The 20,017-nt window shown below is 42.7% G+C and overlaps 1 long non-coding RNA gene across 2 annotated transcripts; it reads left to right on the forward strand.

Moving 5' to 3' along the window:
* The first annotated feature begins 71 nt into the window (after positions 1-71).
* On the forward strand, positions 72-18,486 carry LOC133062298 (uncharacterized). 2 transcript variants are annotated; one of them, XR_009694140.1, is made up of 4 exons: positions 72-1,976; positions 2,168-2,261; positions 15,055-15,182; positions 18,017-18,486. It is a non-coding gene; the product is annotated as an uncharacterized LOC133062298 (long non-coding RNA). The 2 variants fall into 2 exon arrangements; XR_009694141.1 differs by lacking the exon at positions 18,017-18,486 and having other exon boundaries at positions 15,055-17,677.
* The last annotated feature ends 1,531 nt before the right edge of the window (positions 18,487-20,017 follow it).

Raw genomic sequence — 20,017 nt, forward strand, 5'->3', positions numbered from 1 at the left:
CCCTCCCCTCGCACTCCTTTCCCCCTCCCACCATCTACCGCAGCCACTTCCGCCCGTCCTCCGGAAGTGGGTCCGCGGCAACTGCCACCTCCCGTCATCCCGCCTTATCTCCCCCCGCCCATCATCACCGCCACCAAGGGAGCACGGAACGTGACTCTGCAGGACTTGAGGTTGTTCTGCAGTTACTAGTCACAGAACTGGAGACGAGGTGTGGGCAGGACAGAGTGCGGGTGAGAAAGGACATGGGGACAACAGTAACGGCTGTGCAAGAAGGGGCGGGGCAGAGTGTGGCGGAAAGCCGGAGCTCGCGTCACGTCGAGCCGCGCGGGAAGAAGAGCGCATGCGCATGACACCTCGCCCGGTTGATGAAGTTTGGTGCTTGGACTGCTTGGCCAGGCTGGACTTGGGCGGGAAGGGGGCGGGGCGAGAGCCCGCAAGTGGGGGCGGAGTCGGCCAGGGGCAGTCTCGCCCGGTCCCCTTGGTTTTACTGTCGCAACAACCTGCCTCTTTGGAGTTCTGAAGAAGGTCTAAGCTGGTCCACTCTCTGGATTCGAGTCCTGGTGAGAAGCAGTTCTGGAAGCACCAAGGCCTGTGTTCACCCGTTCCTACGCTGAGAGCTCTGTAGCAGTACTAGAAGAAGGCTGCTTACTTTTCTCGCTGCATCTCTCACGGAGGCAGGACCTTCCTTGGGTCTGAAAAGAGACTACAGTAAGCTCTCCTCCCCCTCCCGCCCCCAGGACAGCTCTGTTCTACACGCATTGTGCGAAGCCCTTGTCAAGTCTCAGTGTTAGTATGCACCAGTCTGTGCCATGGTTACCGTTCCCTGAGCAGCACAGAAGTCTTCCAGAGGTTAGATGGCTAGAAAGTGATAGGGGCTGAATGCGAACCTTCCAGTCTGTAACACTAACCTGTGTTGCCACTATCGTGTGCAGTCTCCTCTTGAACCTTTCCACACCTTCGAACATTAGACTTACAGTTTCCAAAATTACCCTGGTTTATTTTTTTCTAAATGTATTGGTCAGACATGTTCTTGACTTAAAACTGAATGCAAAAGGAGCTACTACTAATTTTTGTTCATATGCCATCTACTTAATGACGTGTTCTAGAATTTTGCCAGGGCTTTGGATGACTTTGCAACCTTTGTTTTTTTCCCCTTTTATTGAAAACTGGAACTTAGTCTGCAGTCTTCTGGAATATCTTCTTTGATACTGAGCTGCTAAAATCCTTGGAATTTTCATATGTGATAAGAGTACTAGGAGGCTCTTTTGTTATAATATTTGACCTTTAACCTTAGTTCCTGCCACAAGGCCACAAAAACCCTTGGCATTTCCTGGGTGATAGGAATGTGATTTCTTCTAATGAACAACTTTGTGTGGGCTGCTAGACAGCTTCTGAATGGGAGCTGGTCGTTGAAAAGATCAAGCCACGATTAGAAAGTTGGAATTTTTTAGCATCTCCCTCCCACGCCTTTCCTTGTGGGAAGGCTTCCCTTGTGGCTCAGCTGGTAAAGAATCCACCTGGAATGCGGAAGACCTGGATTTGATCCCCTGGAGAAGGGAAAGGCTACCCACTCCAGTATTCTGGCATGGAGAATTCCATGGACTATACTCCGTAGGTTTGCAAAGAGTCGGACACTACTGAGCGACTTTCATTTCACTCTCATGCCACCCCTTACCCTTGCCATTATATTGAGATGAGAGAAGGGTTGAAAATGGAGCTAATGATAAATCATGCTTAGGTGATGAAGCATCCTTTAAAATTCCAACAAAATGGGGTTCAGAGAGCTTCCAGGTTGGTGAATACATCCACACACCAGGAGGGACCACACCCTCAACTCAGGAAAACAGAAGCTCCTATGCTTGGGACCTACCCCCTCACCCAATGCCTCCCCCCCCTCCATATCCCTCACCCCAGGCCTCAACCTCTGTATATCATCTGGCATTCATCTGTATCCTTTAATAGACTGATAAACATAGGTAAGTGTTTCCCAGAGTTCTGTGAGTTGGTCTAGCAAATTACTGAATCCTCTGGGTACGAGGTCATAGGAACCTCCAGGTAGAACAGAAGTTGGGAGTAACTTGGGGACTTACTACTTGTAATTGGCATCTGAAGCAGAGTCAGTCTCATGGTACTGGTCCCTAACCTGTGTTATCTGATGTTATTTCAGATTGTGTCAAAATTGAGTTAAATTGTAGGACAACCAGCTGGTATCCCAGAGAACTGCTTGGTGGGAGAAAACACCCATGCATTTGGTGTCAGAGGTAAAGTATTCTGTATGAGTAGTAATGAAGACATATAGGAAAAAGACTGGGTTTTTCTAGTACATACATTAATCTGACTTGCTGTTAACATCAGACTGAATCCAATAGGGACTACTACTAATTTTAGGCAATCATATATTATCATTTAATGACATGTTCTAGAATCTTGCCAAGATTCTGGAAAGATTTACAGCCTCTGTTTCCCACCCCACCCCACCACCCTTTGGAAAACCGTATCCTAGGTTCCAGTTTCCTGGAATATCTTCTACCCACATGATTTCTCCAGAATATTAGCAGTGACCAAGTTGCATGTTCACAGTACTGGGAATGTAATAGTTACTAAGTCAGGAGTCTTGAAACGATTTTTTCATTTGGAAAGATGTCGTAATATTAAAAACAGTCTTAAGACAAAATTTATATTGCTTTCACCCTCACATAATACAGTTCTACAAATAACTTCCTGATACTTTCACAACCCCAGATTTACTCCACTCAGCTGGCTTTCTCATTGAAATTAATGGTAACGCCACTTCATTTGTTCAGGCCATAATGCTGAGAGCCATCCTCATACTCCTCTCGTACATTCCCTGTCAATCTGTCTGAAAATCCTCTTGGCTCTATCTTCAAACTGTGTCTCAGATTCAATACCTCAGTATTCTCACAGCCAACTTCATCCCACAGGATGAAGGACAACCCATGTCCTTACTTCCCTCCTCCAGTAGCCTAGTCTTCACACAGCAGTCAGAGTGATCCTGGCATTTTTCTGCTTAAAACCCCATAGTGTATCCCCAGTTCAATTGGAATAAAAAGCCAGTCCTTTCAGTAGACTACAGAGCCCAATACCAACTGGCCTGCTTACTCCTAAAGGGCTTTGCTCACTCTGTCTCAGCCATTCTACCTTCATTGCTATTCCATGGGGAATATTTCTAGTGCAGAAGCTCTAGCTGTTCTCTATGCTTATCAGTGCATCAGTCAGTTCAGTCGCTCAGTCATGTCCGACTCTTTGCAACCCCATGGACTGCAGCACGCCAGGCTTCCCTGTTCATCACCAACTCTCGGAGCTTGCTCAGACTCATGTCCATCAAGTCAGTGATGCCATCCAACCATTTCATCCTCTGTCAGCCGCTTTTCCTCTTGCCTTCGACTCTTCACAACATCAGAGTCTTTTCCAGTGAGTCAGTTCTTCGAATCAGGTGGCCAAAGTATTGGAGCTTCAGCATCAGTCCTTCTGATGAATATTCAGGTCTGATTTCCTTTAAGATTGACTGATTTGATCTCCTTATAGTCCAAGGGACTTGTAAGAATCTTCTCTAACACCACAGTTGAAAAGCATCAATTCTTCAGCACTCAGCTTTCTTTATGGTTCAATTCTTAAATCCATACATGACTACTGGAAAAATCATAGCTTTGACTAGACAGACCATTGTTGGCAAAGTAATGTCTCTGCTTTTTAATATGCTGTCTATGTTTGACATAGCTTTTCTTCCAAGGAGGAAGTGTCTTTTAATTTCATGGCTGCACTCACCATCTGCAGTGATTTTGGAGCCCAAGAAAATAAAGTCTGTCACTGCTTTCCATTGTTTCCCCATCTATTTGCCATGAATTGATGGAACTGGATGCCATGATGTTCGTTTTTTTTTTTTAATGTTGAGTTTTAAGCCACCTTTTTCACTTTCCTCTCACTTTCATCAAGAGATTCTTCAGTTCCTCTTCACTTTCTGCCATAAAAGTGGCATCATCTGCATATCTGAGATTATTGATATTTCTCCCAGCAATCTTGATTCCTGCTTGTGCTTCATCCAGCCCGGCATTTTGCATGATGTACTCTGTGTGGAAGTTAAATAAGCAGGGTGACAATATACAGCCTTGATGTACTCCTTTCCCAATTTGGAACCAGTCCATTGTTCCATGTCCAGTTCTAACTGTTGCTTCTTGACCTGCATACAGATTTCTCAGGAGGTAGGTAAGGGGGTCGGGTATTCCCATCTCTTGAAGAATTTTCCACAGTTTGTTGTGATCCACACAGTTAAAGGCTTTGGTGTAGTCAATAAAGCAGAAGTAGATGTTTTTTGGAACTCTCGCTTTTTATATGATCCAACATGTTGCAGTTTGATCTCTCTGCTTGTAAAGCTCATATTCTGGATATTTTAATTATTCTCAAATATTTCTTCAAATGTCACCTTCTCAGTGAAACCTTCCCTGACCAACCTAATTAAACCCTGGCCCTTACCACAGCATTGCCAGTATCCCTTTGTTGTTCAGTTGCTCAGTCGTGTCTGACTCTTTGCAGCCCATCAACTGCAGCCTGTCAGACTTCCTTGTCCTTCACCATCTCCCGGAGCTTGCTCAAACTCATGTCCATTGAGTCAGTGATGCCATCCAACCATCTCGTCCTCTGTCATCCTCTTCTCCTGCCTTCAATCTTTCCCAGCATCAGGGTCTTTTTTAATGAGTTGGCACTTCGAATCAGGTGGCCAAAGTATTGGAGCTTCTGCTTCAACATCAGTCCATCCAAATGAATATTCAGGATTGGTTTCCTTTAGGATTGACTGGTTTGGTCTCCTTGCAGTCCAAGGGATTCTTAAGAGCCTTCTCTGAAAACTACAGTTATTCTCCTTTACTCTGCTCCATTTTTTCAGTAGCACTTATCAACTCCTTCCATATTTATTATGCTTTACTACTTCCTGTCTGCCTCTGCTTGCTTGAATGTCAGTACCCTGAGGGGAGGCATGTTTGGCTGTTTGCTTCCTTGCTATATCCCAAGTGCCTGGAACAAGGGTGTGCTCAGCACTTAGTAGGTGCTCAGCAAACATTTCTGAAATGAATGAATGAATGAACTTGAACAGTTATTTTCATGATGGAGAATTGTTGTCTAGGCCTTTCTTACCTGCAGATACATGAACATAGTGGTAAGCATCCTAAGCATATTTTGTATATGATATTTTTGTCATCGTACCATAAATACTATCATGTTTCTAAATATTTTCAAAATTACAACCACTTTTTCTTTTTAAATGTACTTAAACTTTTTACATGCTTGTTATTATTTTTCAGACAATAGAGTTGTTCAAAGGAAAAGTTAATTATTTCCCACCCCCATTTATCTTACCCTGCTGAAAGGAACCACTTTCAAATTTAGTGGATACCTTTCGAAATATTTTCTCTGTACATATATATAAATATGTAATATGTACAGATTTCACAGTTCAAAGACAAGTATGTAACTTTATTTTCTGTAACACAAGCCAGTTTCTATTTTAGGCCTCTTTCCCTCTGATAGCAGAAAAACTAAGTATAGTTAACTCAGGATAAATGTTCACACTTCATGATTTGCTTATGTATTAATGATCAGTTATGTTTAATTCAGGCTTAATCCACCTGCAATGTGGGAGACCTGGGTTTGATCCCTGGGTTGGCAAGATCCCCCGAAGGAGGGCGTGGCAACCCACTCCAGTATTCTTGCCTGGAGAATCCCCATGGACAGAGGAGCCTAGCAGGCTGTAGTCCATGAGGTTGCAAAGAGTCGGACCTGACTGAGCGACTAAGCACAGCATAGCATGGTTTAATTCTAGTGAACTTGTTCTTTTCTCCTTTCACCTTTATATAATTACCAAGTTTTTTAAAGTTATTATAAAAGAATATATGTTCATTACAGAAAAATTTTGTTGTTGTTCAGCTGCTAACAACAGCTGTCCAACTGTTTGAGACCCCATGAACTGCAGCACACCAGGCTTCTCTGTCCTTCGCCATCTTCTTGGATTTGCCCAGACTGATGTCCATTGAGCCAGTGATGCCATCTCCTCTGTTGCCCCCTTCTCTTCCCCTCAGTTTTTCCTAGCATCAGTGTCTTCCCCAGTGAGTCAGCTCTTCGCATCTGGTGGTCAAAGTACTGGACCTTCTGTTTTCAGCATCAGTCCTTCGATGAATATTCATGGTTGATTTCCTTTAGGATTGACTGGTTTGATCTCCTTGCAGTCCAAGGGACTCTCAAGAGTTTTCTCCAACACCACAGTTCGAAAGCGTCACTTCTCTGGTACTCAACCTTCTTTATGGTCCAACTCTCACATCCATACATGAGTCCTGGAAAAACCATAGTTTTGACTATACGGATTTTTGTCGACCAAGCGATTCTCTGCTTTTTAATACACTGTCTAGGTTTGTTATAGCTATTCTTCCAAGGAGTAAGCATCTTAAAATAGTAAATCACAAATAAGCAAAATAAAAACCATTTGTAAAGCCAGCAGCCAGAAATAATCAATTTGTTCTGTTCATATATGTGCATATTTGAGATCATATTATAATTAGCTTTTATTGCTTTATATATTGCAAACATTTTTTCATATCAGAAAATACACTTCTGGCATTTTTAATGACTCTGTGGTCTCCCATTGTATAAATGTACCATAATTATTTTACCTGATTTTGGACATTTGGTTTGTTTCCAGCTTTTCATTTTTGTGGAATTACTTGTAGATGAATCTCTGTGCACATCCCTAATTATTTCCTCAGGATAAACCCTGGAACAGTTATTAAAAGGTTGTGCTCACTGTTGAAGGCTTTTGATGATGTTGTCAGCAGACCTACCAAATGGTGTCACTGCTTTCACTCCAGCAGGCAGAAGGATCCTTTTCTTCACATTGTGCCAACACCATCTTAAGTCTTCCACATTACCTTGTTTTTCAATGTTTTGTTAAATATTTTCACAAGTATATTTTTTCCAACATATCTTTTTCAGATGATAATTATTTGGGGTTCATTTTAGAAACTAGATCCTCTTTTATAACTTAATGGACTCCTCCTTATCTTATCAAGTATTCTTTGTATTGATTTTAGTCCAAAGTCCTATAGGTACAAAAGTCAGTTTGTATATTTTCTATCTGTGACATGTTCTTTTATTCTGGAATATATTTTAAAACTCTGACCCATAAGGAAACGGCCATATTCGTTTTCTCCTCTTATCTTATTTTACCTCTTAGCAACTTCTAAGACACTGGACTATGCACCTCTTCTTCCAGCACTATTCCCCTTTAATTCCCTTGCCACCACACTCTCCTGGGTGCCTTCCTCCCTCTCTGACCACTCCTCAACCTTCCTAACCAGCTTCTTCCTCTTCTCTTTTATTCTGTGCCCAACACTTTCTGTTTATGTAATGCTGTTACTGAACTCAGATCTGGATCCTCATTGCCCAAAAATCATTACTCAAGAAAGAGACAAATGTTTGTAAAAGGGAAGTTGCTTTTAATCAGAGTGCTGGCAATCTGAGGAGACAGTGAATTCAGTTTCCCTGCAAAGCTATCACTGAAGATTCTGCTCGGCCATGATAGTTTGTAAAGGGGAAAAAAGGAAGTAATCTCAGAGGGGCACAGAGTTGTTTCAGTTCCTGATATAAAGAAAGCTGAGAGCCAAAGAATTGATGCTTTTGAACTGTGGTGTTAGAAAGACTCTTGAGAGTCCCTTGGACTGCAAGAAGATCCAACCAGTCAGTCCTAAAGGAAATCAGTCCTGAATATTCATTGGAAAGACTGATGCTAAAGCTGAAACTCTAATATTTTGGCCACCTGAGGCAAAGAACTGACTCACTGGAAAAGACCCTGATGCTGGGAAAGGTTGAAGACAGGAGGAGAACGGGATGACAGAGGATGAGATGGTTGGATGACATCACCGACTCAATGGACATGGGTTTGAGCAAACTTTGGGAGTTGGTGATGGACAGGAAAACCTGGCATGCTGCAGTCCATGGGGTTGCAAAGAGTTGGACATGACTGAATGACTGACCTGAACCAAAGTGAATCCTGTTATCTTAATATGTAAATTAGGGGAGTGGATTTGGTGAGACCTTTACAACCTTGAGACATTCTTTTGATTTACTGTGATAACCAAGATGGTCTGGTCATGGTGGAGAGGTCTGACAGAATGTGGTCCACTGGAGAAGGGAATGGCAAACCACTTCAGTATTCTTGCCTTGAGAACCCCTTGAACAGTATGAGAAGGCAAAATGATAGGATACTGAAAGAGGAACTCCCCAGGTCGGTAGGTGCCCAATATGCTAATGGAGATCAATGGAGAAATGACTCCAGAAAGAATGAAGGGATGGAGCCAAGGCAAAAACAATACCCAGTTATGGATGTGACTGGTGATAGAAGCAAGGTCCGATGCTGTAAAGAGCAATATTGCATAAGAACCTGGAATGTTAGGTCCATGAATCAAGGCAAATTGGAAATGGTCAAACAGGAGATGGCAAGAGTGAATGTCGACATTCTAGGAATCAGCAAACAAAAATGGACTGGAATGGGTGAATTTAACTCAGATGACCATTATATCTACTACTGTGGGCAGAAATCCCTTAGAAGAAATGGAGTAGCCATCATGGTCAACAAAAGAGTCTGAAATGCAGTACTTGGATGCAATCTCAAAAATGACAGAATGATCTCTGTTCGTTTCCAAGGCAAGCCATTCAGTATCATGGTAATCCAAGCCTATGCCCCAACCAGTAATGCTGAAGAAGCTGAAGTTGAACGGTTCTACGAAGACCTACAAGACCTTTTAAGAACTAACACCCCAAAAAGATGTCCTTTTCATTATAGGAGACTGGAATGCAAAAGTAGGAAGTCAAGAATCACCTGGAGTAACAGGCAAATTTGGCCTTGGAGTACGGAATGAAGCAGGGCAAAGGCTAATAGATTTTTGCCACGAGAACTCACTGCTCACAGCAAACACCCTCTTCCAACAACACGAGAGAAGACTCTACACATGGACATCACCAGATGGTCAACACCAAAATCAGATTGATTATATTCTTTTCAGCCAAAGATGGAGAAGCTCTATACAGTCAGCAAAAACAAGACCAGGGGCTGACTGTGGCTCAGATCATGAACTCCTTATTGCCAAATTCAGACTTAAACTGAAGAAAGTAAGAAAAACCACTAGACCATTCAGGTATGACCTAAATCAAATCCCTTATGACTATACAGTGGAAGTGAGAAATAGATTTAAGGGACTAGATCTGATAGACAGAGAGCCTGATGAACTATGGACAGAGGTTTGTGACATTGTACAGGAGATGGGGATCAAGACCATCCCCATGGAAAAGAAATGCAAAAAGGCAAAATGGTTGTCTGAGGCGGCCTTACAAATAGCTGTGAGAAGAAGAGAAGCGAAAAGCAAAGGAGAAAAGGAAAGATATACCCATTTGAATGCAGAGTTCCAAAGAATAGCAAGGAGAGATAAGAAAGCCTTCCTCAGCAATCAATGCAAAGAAATAGAGGAAAACAACAGAATGGGAAAGAGTAGAGATCTCTTCAAGAAAATTAGAGATATCAAGGGAACATTTCAGGCAAAGATGGGTTCGATAAAGGACAGAAATGGTATGGACCTAACAGAAGCAGAAGAGATTAAGAAGAGGTGGCAAGAATACACAGAAGAACTGTACAAAAAAGATCTTCATGACCCAGTTAATCATGATGGTGTGATCACTCACCTAGAGCCAGACATCCTGGAATATGAAGTCAAGTGGGCCTAGAAAGCATCACTACAAACAAAGCTAGCGGATGTGATGGAATTCCAGTTGAGCTATTTCAAATCCTGAAAGATGATGCTGTGAAAGTGCTGCACTCAATATGCCAGCAAATTTGGAGAACTCAGCAGTGGCCACAGGACTGGAAAAGGTCACCTTTCATTCCAATCTCTAAGAATGGCAATCCCAAAGAATGCTCAAACTACCGCACAATTGCACTCATCTCTCACGCTAGTAAAGTAATGCTCAAAATTCTCCAAGCCAGGCTTCAGCAATACATGAACCGAGAACTTCCAGATGTTCAAGCTAGTTTTAGAAAAGGCAGAGGAACCAGAGATTAAATTGCCAATATCCGCTGGATCATCGAAAAGCAGGAGAATTCCAGAAAAATATCTATTTCTGCTTTATTGACTATGCCAAAGCCTTCGACTGCGTGGATCACAATAAACTGTGGAAAATTCTGAAAGAGATGGGAATACCAGACCACCTGACCTGCCTCTTGAGAAACCTATATGCAGGTCAGGAAGCAACAGAACTGAACATGGAACAACAGACTGGTTCCAAATAGGAAAAGGAGTACATCAAGGCTGTATATTGTCACCCTGCTTATGTAACTTCTATGCAGAGTACATCATGACAAACGCAGGGCTGGAAGAAGCACAAGCTGGAATCAAGATTGCTGGGAGAAATATCAATAACCTCAGATATGCAGAGGACACCACCCTTACGGCAGAGAGTGAAGAGGAACTAAAAAGCCTCTTGATGAAAGTTAAAGAGAAGAGTGAAAAAGTTGGCTTAAAGCTTAACATTCAGAAAACTAAGATCATGGCATCTGGTCCCATCACCTTGTGGGAAATAGATGGGGAGACAGTGGAAATGGTGTCAGACTTTACTTTTTGGGGCTCCAAAATCACTGCAGATGGTGATTGCAGCCATGAAATTAAAAGACGCTTACTCCTTGGAAGGAAAGTTATGACCAACCTAGACAGCATATTAAAAAGCAGAGACATTACTTTGCCAACAAAGGTCCGTCTAGTCAAGGCTATGGTTTTTCCAGTGGTCGTGTATGGATGTGAGAGTTGGACTGTGAAGAAAGCTGAGCACCGAAGAATTGATGCTTTTGAACTGTGGTGTTGGAGAAGACTCTTGAGAGTCCCTTGGACTGCAAGGAGATCCAACCAGTCCATCCTAAAGGAGATCAGTCCTGGGTGTTCATTGGAAGGACTGATGCTGAAGCTGAAACTCCAGTACTTTGGCCACCTGATGCGAAGAGTTGACCCATTGGAAAAGACCCTGATGCTGGGAGGGATTGGGGGCAGGAGAAGGAGGTGACAACAGAGGATGAGATCGCTGGATGGCATCACCGATTCGATGGGCATGAGTTTGAGTCAACTCTGGGAGTTGGTGATGGACAGGGAGGCCTGGTGTGCTGCGATTCATGGGGTCGCAAAGAGTCGGACACGACTGAGCGACTGAACTGAACTGAACTGACTGGACTATAACCAATTGAAAAAGTAAAAAAAAAAAAGAAAAAGTATATAGCTCCCTTGTTAAGACTAGCAAGGGGGACTCTCTCCATTCCCCCTTCTGATGTCTATGTCAGAAGCTTTCTCTGTCCCTTTTTCACTTTAATAAAACTCTGCTACACAGAAGCTCTTAAGTGATCAAGCCTGGTCCCTGGTCCCAAAGCTAAATCATCTTCTTAGGAGATCACGAATCCTACATTGTTCACCATAAGCTATCAATGTCAAGACAAAAGGAACCTCCCAGAGAGTTCTTTCCTGCCAGAAGCTGCTTTCAACCCCAGTATGAGTCACTTGGCTTCCATTACCAACTCCACAAATAAGCCCCTAGGCCCCTTCTCCTCCATCCTCCAGGCCCATATGTCCAGCTACATGCTTGGACATCTCAACTGGGGCTCCTCACAGACAGCTCTAATGCGAGTGTCCACAACTGACTCGCAGTATTCCTCCCAGCTCCTCTCCCAGCATTCCCCTCCTCAGTGAGTAGCTCCATCATCCCACTAAATACATGTGCCAGAATTCCAAGTCCTTCACAAAGTTTCCACCTCTAATCAATCAACACACTCCTCAAGGTTCATCTCCCAATTACTTCATGCTGCGCTTCTCTCTATCTCTTCCCAACCTGGGCCAGTCATTACAGCTCATACCCTAGCCATAGGGATTGGGTCACAGAGGACTCAAGCTTGGCCAGCCAGTTCCTTCCTGGAATTTACTGAACTAGGATAAGGTTTCTGTCAGGTAGCAAACCTCGAGCACAAATGAAAGTAGTTTCAGCTTTTCTATTTAAAGGACAAAAATCTTGGAGGACACTTGCTCAAGATTTGCGGGTCTTGCTCAACTTTTTGGTCTTCTGACATGACTTGATGCTCAAACTATGTACAATATATATAGTGCTCAGTATCTCTTCCCAACCTGGGCCAGTCATTACAGCTCATACCCTAGCCATAGGGATTGGGTCACAGAGGACTCAAGCCTGGCCAGCCAGTTCCTTCCTGGAATTTACTGAACTAGGATAAGGTTTCTGTCAGGTAGCAAACCTCGAGCACAAATGAAAATAGTTTCAGCTTTTCTATTTAAAGGACAAAAGCCTTGGAGGACACTTGCTCAAGATTTGCGGGTCTTGCTCAACTTTTTGGTCTTCTGACATGACTTGATGCTCAAACTATGTACAATATATATAGTGCTCAGTAAATGTTGGTTACTATTCTTATGATTAATTCTGAAAAGTTTCAGTCTAGTACTTTTTGTTTGTTTCGTTTGTTCTATCCCATCTTAGGAATACCAGTTTTGTATATGTTGGGACTCATTTGACTATCCTCCATCTCCCTCATTTTTTGGTCTTTGTTTCTTTGCCATTTTTCATGTTTTTTGAATAGTTTTTTTGTGCATGCATGCATGCTTGCTCAGTTGTGTCCAGTTCTTTGCAATCATGTGGACTGTAGCCCACCAGGCTCCTCTGTCTAAGGAATTTTCCATACAAGAATACTGGAGTGGGTTACCATTTCTTCCTCTAGGGAATCTTCCTGACACAGGGTTTGAACCAGCATCTCCTGCTTTGGCAAGAGGATTCTTTACCACTGAGCTACCTGGGAAGCCCCTAGTTTTTTAGTTATACTTATTTTATTTTTGATGTTTCTAATGTTCCCAGGCAAATATCAGGTTAATACAGTTAAGTTCCTCCATGTTTTCCTTAAATTTAAAATAAAATTCTAACAATGCATACTTGTTTTTTTTCCATCCTTCCAAAATGTATGATTTAGTGGTTTTCAGTATACTTGATACAGTTATACAACCGTCACCACTTATCCAAAACACTTTGATCACCCTTGAAAGAAACCACATGTCCATTAGCAGTCACTCTCCTTTCCTGCCTCCCTTGCCCCTATGAACCATTGATTTACTGTACAACCCTATCAGCCTGTTCTGAACATTTCATGTGAATAGCATCAGACATGTGTCTGCTTCTTAGCATAGTGTTAAGATTTCATCCATGTTATAGTATGTATTAGCGTTTCATTCCTTTTTGTGGCTGAATAACTGTTCACTGTATATATGTTGTGTTTTCATTCATCAGTTGATAGATACTAAGTTGTTTCCACTCTATAGTATCTGTTTTTGCCAGTGTAATATAAGGAATGAATATAAGGAGACTGGACCGCAGCCTCCACATAAAAGCCTACAGAATCCTCAGATAAAGAAAGAGGTATTTGGGAGAAATTTGTATTTTCTGGAGAACAGTGGATGTGGGCCAGGGCCCCCCTAGATTTGGGGAAATCCCAGTTTTAAATGATCTGTTAACCCTGTTCTTAGTATGCACATAATCATCACACCATGTGTCTTCTGTGTCAGATGGAGACAGTCCTGACCATGGGCATGTTCTGACTTTCTCCTGTCTTCTCACTCACTCTGTCCTTGGCCTGGTTGGTATTCATTCCTGAAATACCCTCCAACTATAAGTCTCTCTTCATGTGTGATTTCTTAATCATTATACCATTTTCTAAAATCTGCTCCCATTAGTACTTCCAGGAGGTGAGGGTGAACTTTTCCAGAACACTGAAGACAGATAACCCCCACTCCCTTTTTTATGTCCCTTGTGGCTAAAAATAAATAACTAAAAATTGGGTGTGGGGGCCTGGAGTTACACTGCAAATATGGAACTAAAGAGGATGTGACTAGCCCAGACATCTCTGTAGCTGATGTGTAAAGCTGAAGACTGTGTAGTGTGCCATAGGGAATTCGAGTGAAACCCAGAATATTAAGCAGAGACTTAGGATGAAGGTGGAGTGATAGATGGAGGACACTTGGGAATTTCAGTTTAATCATGGGATGAAAGCTGTTTAAGTACACTTAAAATCATAGCACTGCCTTGCTTTGTTTCACAGTGAAGGATGCACTTACTGCCTTGTGTCTGGTCTTTCCTTATTTAATCCTAGTATTATTTTAACTATATTAATTTGGAGCATTTCTCCCCAACTAGATTATGAGCTTCTTACAAGAAGAGACCCTGTTTACCTCATAATACTCATATGTTTCTGAATTTGTTCAATGCAATGAACATTTACCTGCTAGCTCAGATTCTGGCTCCTCTGATTTCTGTGGACTTGGGAGATTTGATTTCCTTTTCCAAGGCTCAGGTTGTGAAATCTGTCCTTCATTCTTGGCAAGGAATTCATGAGGATCAAATGAAACCAAGGCTGTGGGAACCCTTTTAGAACTGAAAAGAGCTATGTAAATATCTGTGGTATTTAGAAGTTTCCAGATAGCAATCAGTATGCCAGGGTGCTAGTTGTTTTGAGCTTTCAGGGGAGGACCCCTCAATGCCCTTTCCCTCTGAGAACAGAGAAAGCCCTGAGCATCCCCTCCCTTAGGAAGCTGCTCCCATTTCTCACCTGGCCTCTCTCTTTTTCAGGACTCTCAGAGTGTTATCATGTCATACAGAAATCCAGTCTGCTTTTAAACACCTTTCTTTAACCATATTAGAAGTTCTGATTGTTCCTAGATCGATTGGTTGGTTTTCAAATCTGTGAATTTGCATTTAAACCAGCAGCATTCTTAGGTCAGTATTCCTTTAGACCAGCTCCATCAGAAAGGGTTGTCCAGTTACCTAGTGAATATTTGAAACTTCAGATACTGATGCCAGGAAGCTGAGGTTTTCCTGTAGGTCCTCCACTAGTGGGGAGTGGTGCAGAGAGGGGAGGAGAGGGAGAAGGGCAGTCAAGGGAGAACAGTCTGAAATAGAAGTGTCTTTTGCCTTCAGGATATATCAGGTCACAGGAGAGAGGAGACTGGTTCTCAAGAAAGAACAAAAAAACTTGGAAGTAAAACACTGAGGACAATGCAGAAGTACAAGAAGCATGTAAAATTAATATGGAGTATTTCCTGAAGGTAGGTTTTGAAGGGAACCAGGAGAGAGGAACCCCTGATTTAGGGGTCATATGTCCTTCTCTACTTGAAGTAGAACCAAGCTCAAACAGGAATATTTCTAATCTTTATCATCTAAACTGGGCCTGGTGCCAGCAGTTTGGATGCTGCTCCTGATTGCAGTTACCAGGTTTCACACACTCCAGTCAAACCCTTTAAAGCATCTCCTCCTCATGTAGGAGCAGTTAAGAAGTACTTTGGGGAAAACAATTGAAAACTAATACCTCCAAATCAAAACTATAACCTCATCATAATTCCTTTATCTCTTTTGAAATGGGTTTTAAACCAGAACAACTATTTCTAATTTTTAGAAATATTTTAAATAATTGTCAGTAATAGTCTTTACTAATCATGAAGAGAGAAACACATCGATTAGTCTATTTGAAAGTATCATTTCTGATCTTTTGCTCAGTATGTGAGTTGCTGTTTTCCACCTTATTTTGTGACAAAGATGTGGTACACATGTTCCCCACCCCCATGCCCCCCAAACCAATACTAGACTCCTCTAGAATAGTGGAAGAACAGAAGTTAAAGGCAACCCTACACTCCCAGCAAACACTCATCAGGTATCACCTGGAAACTGTTCAAGGCAAAAAACAAAACTTTTTAAGGGGCCACGAGCTTCTTGGAGTTAATAATCCATTCTGCCTGCTGCCTCCCAGTTATTTCACTGCTGTATGACAATCACCTCTGCACTGTATCATGCACTGATTTCATTCCTGGTAACTGTTAAAGGACTGACCTTTTCAGATGATTGGCACTTCTAAATAGATCCATTTGAGGTCACGTCTGGGGGAATATCAAGCTTGCATTCTCACATGCTGTCTTGAGTGGGTGAAAAACAATTGGAATTTCTGACAGAGTTGAGTTGATGTATGAAATGGATCCTGTTACTCAGCTACAACCCAGAGTGAGGCCAATGTTTCAAGAAAAACATTTGATTTGCATTTTTCTGGGCTTTGTCAATACCTGGAAACCAGAGGCAGTTTGTTCCAAGGAAGAGATCACGGATGGTTGGTCTGAGGAACACAGAGACTCCAGATTCATTTCCCCGCCTTCAGCTTGGGGTGCCACGTCTTCCTTATCAACCCACCAAAGTCTGCAGAAGTCTTTTATTACCAGCTCAAATGCCTCTTCCTCCTTGAAACCTGAGTCATTGTCAGCACTGGTTCGTTCGTCTTTGCCTTGGAATTCATTGTGGTACGGCTGTCCCTAGTGCTACTCCTTTGCCTATCTCTCAGTTCCACCTCACCCCCAGCAGTATCCTGAGAGACCCCAGTGGAGTATGAACAGCTGCTGGATGCAGTAGATGTGAGCAGCCACAGAGGAAATCGAAGTCTCAGTGAAATCCTATATGGAAACCCAGGCAGGCTGTGGAATCGAAATTAAGAAAGGTAGAAAAAAAAAGTAAAATGTTGAAGATTTAACCTGATAAATTTTGAGCAAAAGAAGAAAGAAACATGATATAGTGGATAAGGCAGAACTTTGGGCTCAAATCTGAGTGAAGTTTACAGAGTCCACTCAAACAGATCCCTAGAGAAGAGATAGAGCCAAGAAAATGTTACTTGATTGTAGATTTTACAAGATTGAACCAAGAGGGCCAAGTGTGGGGTAATGGAAAATAAAATAGGCACTCCAAGAATAATACATTGTTTTCCCATTTAAAAAGTAAGGAAGCACAATCTGAAAAGTATGGAAAAGTGCAAGTTTAGATCTGTGTTCAGAGACGCCATGGCATATCATTATGTGCACACTCAAGATCCTCATGCCTTGAGTTCAGCTGCCAGCTCTGCCACAAAGTTCTGTGGCAATTCTTTAATCTCTCGATGCATAAGTTCCCCCATCTGACAAATGGGAAATGATTAATGGCCACCTCATGGTATTCTTGTAAAGACTGGAGGAGTTGCCAGCAATGGTGCCTGGTACATAGTGAGTACCATGTTATTTTATTACATGTAAAATTTGAAAGTTCTCCTTGGTGATTTATTTGGAATAAATAAACTTTAGGAATAACCTTATCAAATCTTTCACAAATGATGAAACACAATGTCATTATGTGACCTTTATAAGCCATTTGAATTGCATTTTATTATCTGCCAGTCTCTTTAGGTCATTTTTAAATGACTTCATGTATTTAAATCTTGTCTTCCAGTATGACTCTTGCATGCAGGAAGTTCTATCTTAACCTTATGTGACACTAACAGTGTGAGGCACATGTATCAGAGCTTAATAATACCTGTTAGTTCCTTTAAGATGCAAAATTTAAGTGTATCCCAATGACAGTCATTTACACATTAGCAATGATAAGTTTCTTTCTTTCTTTCTTTTTAAGTATTTATTTATTTGGCTGCACCAGGTGTTAGTTGTGGCACTTAGGATCTTCAGTCTTCCTTGTGGCATGCGAACTCAGTTGTGGCATGTAGGATCTAGTTCCCAGACCAGGGTTCAAACCCAGGGCACCTGCACTGGGAGCATGGAGTCTTAGCCAAGCCATTGGACCACCAGGGAAGTCCCAGCTTCTTTCTTTCTTTCTTTTTTAATGCCTTCTTGGAAGACCCAGATGGCCCTGGCAGAAAGGTCTGGATAAGTAAGTGTTAACAAAGGGAGAGAAAACCCCAGAAGGAAATGTGGCTGGGGCAGCAGACCTTGCTGGGTCTTGGTAGTCAGAGGAAACAAGATGTGTTTACTGAAAAGTTTTATGAAAGCAAACAGAAGGTATAACAAGGACCATGGCCCATACTTTTCAACTGCCCCTCTGTCCAGCTACGGCAGACTCCTCTTCATGTGTTTTTCCACAGATGTTGGGCCTCTGTCCTCAGGCTGCTCATAGCCCATTGAAGAAACAGGTCAGCAGCCTCGCAACACAACCCAGGCCATGGAAGAAGGCCCTGCAGGGCCCCAGAGCTCAGAACTTGACCTGAAGCTTTGACCAGGAGGTGATATTTGTCCTTCCTATTAACCAAATGTAAGGGAACTGTTGGAACAGCAAGGACACAGGAAGGATCGAATCACTTCAGTAAACCATCCATTTGTGAGCCATTTCAAATTTACTGATTTCTTGCTGGGGCAGTGGGAGAGGGAAAATGAGAAGAAAAACCAAGTCCAGTGGTCTTAACTCTGAGGGGATGAACAGACTTGGCCTACCTGGGTCAGAGAGTGTGCTTTGATGGAAAGGCAAGACTTTTCTCTGGGATATCTAGAATTGGAGGCAAGGGGAGGCAAGAGGGAGGTTGGGGGTGTAGGCTCTGGAGGAGGGAAGTAGGAAGTGAGTTCTGTCCTCCCAGCGGTGCTCTCCCTCCCCGAGCAGATCACTAGCACAGACTGGAGTGGCTATAAGAAGGAGAGATGGGAGTTCTGTTCAAAAGCTGGATGGGCTGGTGACTGCCCCTTTGCCGCAGAGCTAGAGTGGCAGTGCAGCATGCATCCCGGAGGTCTAGCATGCCAAGCTCCAGGAGGACCCCAAGGTCAAGGGGACAGAGCAGGAACAGGGTTTGTGCCATCTTGCCAATCTACTGCCCTGTCTGAGAGGGTGCTCTCCAGATGAGGCCCATCAAGGGCCTGTGGGCTGTGTGGCCAGCAACGAAAACTGAGGGGCGTGGAAGGAGGCTGAGCCAGATATTCCCCCTTCCTCCCAGCAACGATGCCTACATCCTGTCCAGCCTACATCCATCCATCCGATTTAGGACCTTCAAAGTAAAGAGACAGGGTGTACAGCCAGTTGAGTTGCCAGATAAAACACAGGACACCCAATTAAATTTGAACTTCAGACAAACAAGGAATAATTGTTATTGCATGAGACATACTTACACTAAAAAAAAGACTATTCCTTATTTATCTGGAATTCAAATTTTACTGGCTGTCCTGACTTTTTAAAAATTGTTTTGCTAAATCTGGTATTTCTAGTAACAGGACAACATGTTAAGTGAACCTCAACATTTTTGAGGATGGTATTAAAGTAGTAGGGTCTTGTCATGTCTGGGCAATTGTGGGAACTTCCAGAAGTGGTGCTGAGTTCTCCAGGCTCTGGGATTTAGTTACTGACTCCCAGATGACAGTTCCCTTTCCAAGCACTTGGCTCCTCTTCCCTCTGGGAGCTGTGAGAGAAAAGAAAAAAGAAATATACTATACAGGCTGATTTGATGGGCCAGCCAAAGCAACCAGCAATAACTCAGGGGTTTCAAACTGTGGGTCACAACTCCTGCAGGTTGTGAACCCAGGCCATGCCAGCATTTTGAGTAGGGGATAGGGTGGATTAGGGAAGGGGATCAGAGTGTACTGCCTCTATTTTTTTTTTTCAACTGCTCTCCCTTTTTAATCAATTTTACACAATGATATTGTACACGAGTAATCACAGTAGGAGACAGGATGGGTTTCCTGTACATATACAAGATTGTACAAGCTCATTCACTGAGGCTTTTAGAAGGTTTTATCAGTACAAAACTTGTTAATACAGGTGAAGCCCAGGAATACAGTAGACATGACAGGACATCACCTCAGCAGAGGTGAATTCTTAAGGTGTGTGTCTCCTGCCCACACTGTCTGCCATGAACCAAGTGTAGAGAACTTTCTCTCTCAGGTATTTAACCTTTGATGAGCACAGGCCTGTGGGACATGCAGCTTTGCAGTGACCCCACAGCTCAACCACACCAACCTTGACATGAGCAAAGGATATCTTTCTCCAAGTATTCTCAAGAGTAATAAAGCTATTCGTGGTCACCCTACTCCTTTGGGTAACCTACATTCATATGATTATTAATCTGGCAACATTCTCAAGCCTTTTTGGCAAGGTAGCTCAAATA

This window comes from Dama dama, chromosome 9, assembly GCF_033118175.1.
Source record: "Dama dama isolate Ldn47 chromosome 9, ASM3311817v1, whole genome shotgun sequence".
Lineage (NCBI taxonomy): Eukaryota > Metazoa > Chordata > Mammalia > Artiodactyla > Cervidae > Dama > Dama dama.